Source organism: Vipera berus, assembly GCF_964194415.1.
Source record: "Vipera berus genome assembly, chromosome: 4".
NCBI lineage: Eukaryota > Metazoa > Chordata > Lepidosauria > Squamata > Viperidae > Vipera > Vipera berus.
The window spans coordinates 26,107,631-26,111,919 of NC_138206.1; positions in this window are offsets into that span (position 1 = coordinate 26,107,631).

The following is a 4,289-nucleotide window of genomic DNA, read 5'->3' on the forward strand; positions in this document are numbered from 1 at the left end:
TCAGCTGTCAAAAGAGCTGTCACTTGCATTTCTTACATTAAACAGTGTTTAAACTCACATATATTACATTCTTCAAAATCTTTTTTTACTTTTTGTTTAGTGGTAATATCTGCATATCTCAAAAGATAGTATTTCAATCTCATACAGTTTACAAATATCTTCTAATCCTGCCTGTTAGCGGGTGTAGTTCAGCAAATTTAAACAATACTATCTGTGATTTGTTTATGGATACGAGTAAATTTAGCCTTGTTTCCTTTATAATGTGCCAGATGCTTAAGCTACTTCCCATAAAGCTAAATAAATGATGGGCAAAGCCATCTGTATTTGTTAGTTATGCCTCTAGAAAGGCGATACTAATTAGATACCAAAGAAAGTAGAAGACCAACTTTCTGCTTATTTTCTATAGTTCTGCTTTCTCTGACATTTGAACATGGCCAGTCTGGATGAAAGCCAAAATGTGTAGTTCTCACAAATTAATGATTAAGGAATTTCCATATCTCCAGTCAAAACACACATGCTTTCCATTTTAATCTGAAGAAGGGCAGCACCAAATACAAGAAAAAAAGTAGTCAAAATATCATTCTGGGATTATATTCTATTTTGACAAAGCAACTTTGATCACAGTTGCATTCTGTTGTCTTGAATAGCCATTTTTTCATTAGCCGTACATTTTTAAAACAATTTTTTTTTGTTTCATATACTACAAATTACTATTTATTATTTACTTTCTACCATTGTAGAACTCCATATGTTAAAAAAAAGTATAACTACATAAATCTGTGCAGGGGAAATGTAAAATGCATCCAGAATATATAGATACCGGTTAGTTGATACAGGATTTTTACCAGGATCTACAAAATAAGCATAAAAGCATATGCGAGCTTTGAACTCTTCAGCAGGCAAAATGTTACAAAAAAAATTAGGCAATGAAGGAAAGGAAAAGAATTCTAAGAATAAATCTGGAAATATAAAGGCATAAAATCAATCTCCAAAAGGAAGTAGTCAACTGAAAACAGATTCAGTTTAAGCGATATTGATGTCAGATTATTACCAATTTTAGTAACCATTAATTCCTGTTTATATATACTATGCACACTCATTCAAAGTTCATTGTTCACTGCCTGGAGCTAAAGCTGAGGACTGTTTTGTTTAATAATATCAAAATAAGATTGATATCTTCACCTTCTACTTTTCTAGAACTTTTCCTGTTCAAAGGCTGCTGGTAGAATATAATAAACAATGTAAGACTTAATATTAATCAGAGAATGTGAAATGCAATGGCAACAGCTTTTTTTTTGCATACTATAGCCCTTAAATATCATACTTGTCTTGGCAACAATTCTATGGTTTCAGATTTATATCTAGTCAACCACCCTCAATATGATATTTTCCAGCTGTACACAGCTACAACAGCATTTCCCCATTTCAACCAATATAACCACCCTGGGAGATTCCAGAATCTGGAAGGCTAATGGAATATAACACGGTTATTTTTTGTTTAATTTGCTACACCATATATACCCTGAGATGGATCATTCTTTAGAGACAATTGTACTACAGTTAAACAAGTACTAAAGAGGACACATTTTTTTTCTTTCTCTGCTCATGTTTTCAGGAATCTACCTCTTCTTTTCCTGTCAGGAATCACTGGAACCAGGTGGTATGTAAATACTAGTAAAGGTAAAGGTAAAGGTTCCCCCGCACATGCGTGCTAGTCGTTTCCGACTCTAGGGGCCGGTGCTCATCTCCGTTTCAAAGCCAAAGAGCCAGCGCTTGTCCGAGGACGTCTCCATGGTCATGTGGCCGGCATGACTAGACGCCAAAGGCGCACGGAACGCTGTTACCTTCCCATCGGAGTGGTCCCTATTTTTCTACTTGCATTTTTACGTGCTTTCGAACTGCTAGGTTGGCAGAAGCTGGGACGAGTAACAGGCGCTCACTCTGTTACGCGGCACTCGGGATTCGACCCGCCAAACTGCCGACCTTCTGATCGACAAGCTCAGCGTCCTAACCCACTGAGCCACCGCTTCCCCTATGTAAATACTAGTAACAAGTAAATAATAATAAAATAAAAATGGCTGGTCACTAACATCAAACCACATAGTGATTTCATTAGTGATGTTGAAAACCTGAAAGCTGAATAAATCACTTTCAGATTCCATTGCTTAAAAAAGGGAAAAGTATTAAATGTTTTAGTAACTCAACATGACTACATAAATAAAGATGCTACCAATGTTAGTTAATGTCAAGTTTGTACAGAAAATATGTTGGGCCTTATACAAGAACCCATCCACAGATTAAGTGAAAAAGTAGTTTGGTAAGAAATGGAAATGCCAATAGTAATGCTGTGCAGAGTTCAGCTGCTAACCAAAGGCTATAAATTTGATTTATTTTGAGCCAGATAAGCAGAACATTTTTATATTATGAAATAAATAAAAGAACCTAAGAACTGTGGAGCTTCATGGTTTTACTAATCATGCTACTCAGTATTTACATCAAATTTTTAAAATGTCATAACAGGGCAATAATGTCAGACAAGTACATAATAACAAAATAATATAAAAAACTGCCTTTTTAAAAAAAATATACTTAGAGAATGAAAATAACTCTGCAAATGAAAGTGTCAAATCTTTGGTTTCTGGGTGGTGAAAATGTGATAGCACAAAGGCAACAGATATAATTTATGATACACAGAAAAAAAATCATTCTTTAACATCACTTCTTTACCATGGAATAACTCTGTGACATACAAACACTGTGAAACTGCATATTAAAAATTGATTGGGATTTTATGCAAAAGGAAATCATTTAGATTTTTATAGAAGAATAAATGAAAATAAGGACTGTAAATAAATATCACTATGATTTAGCCAATAGTTTTCCTAAAAAGAGAAGCTATTTTTTTTCTTTTTATTTACACCTACTCAACCCCTTAAACACGTTTATCCTACTATAGGACACTTTGGAAAATATGGGAAATGGCACAATGTTTTGTAAGGGAAGAGGGGAAGAAAGACCTACAATTTAGCAGTATATGGCATTTTCTCCTTTTACTCCAGAAAGTAAAACTATATTGTTGAAAAATTAGTCCATCAGATTCAACAAGAAGCACCCTGAAGATAGCTTTCATGTTCTGGCTTGAATACATCCAGCCAAAGGAAGCATAGCTTTATTCTCAAATTGTTAGGAACATTTTTCTAACATTCTATCAGAATTTCACTGTGGTATCAGATTTACTCTGATACCATATCTCTGATATCACATCAAAGTCAAATGTCTTTGCATCACAGAGATGCTGAGGTGGAAAAAGGCAGCCAGGCAGTGAACCTGGACCTGCAGAGTTTTTCCTGACAAGGAGAAAGCATGAGATCACCCATCTATGCATTGGAAGGCAGCTCTTCATGAGTAAATCTGCATGATCCAGAGGGACCTTGCAGGTGACTTCCAGATAGAGTGCCAGGAGCTGAAAAAGAAAAATCCACACTCTCATGTAGACCCTGCTTAAAGGATACTGGGTTTAACCTTGTCAAGTGTATATTTGCATTAGATATAGTTATATGTTTATTGCCATATGTATTTATCACATTTATCAAAAAAGAAGAAAATTTTTCCCTGAATGTTTTTCCATTTGAAGAGAGGAGGATTTTTTTTAACATTTGTAGGATACAGGCTGTGGCATGTGGTTTTTAGTGCCCATTATCAATTTATATATGAGTGAAAGATTTATGCATGTGAGGCATGAAATGACTTGCATGGACATGGGAAGATAGAAGATCAAGGCAATGATTTTAATCGATAGTTTTTAATTCTGTTACAATTACTTTCCTTTTTTGGTTTGTCCTTTCCCTCTTTCAAATCTGGTTTCTGGCACAAATACACAGAAGCAAATATACAAGTATATTTATGGGATATAGAAGGGATCTAGGACTATTCCTGGGTGGTGTTTAGAGTTTTCAATCATACACTGACAAGGTAGCAAAGAAGGGCGTTGTAACAGCGAAGCGACTTTGGGTAGGGAATTCTGATGTTCTAAATCAGAATCATCTTTATTTTGAGTAAATAAGATAATAATTCATGTATTTGTTCTGCCAACTCCAGAGGCTTAAGACCTCCATAATAACTATGCCATACACAAGAGACATTGCTGACCACAAATTAAAGTTCTAATAAAACTGCCACAAGGGTAAAGATAACTCATATCAAAAAGCCAGTTCATAACTACCATTTGCATGAAACAGTAATCTTAACACTTACAAAAGGTTAGCAGGTTGGCAGTCCTTTGAACCTCA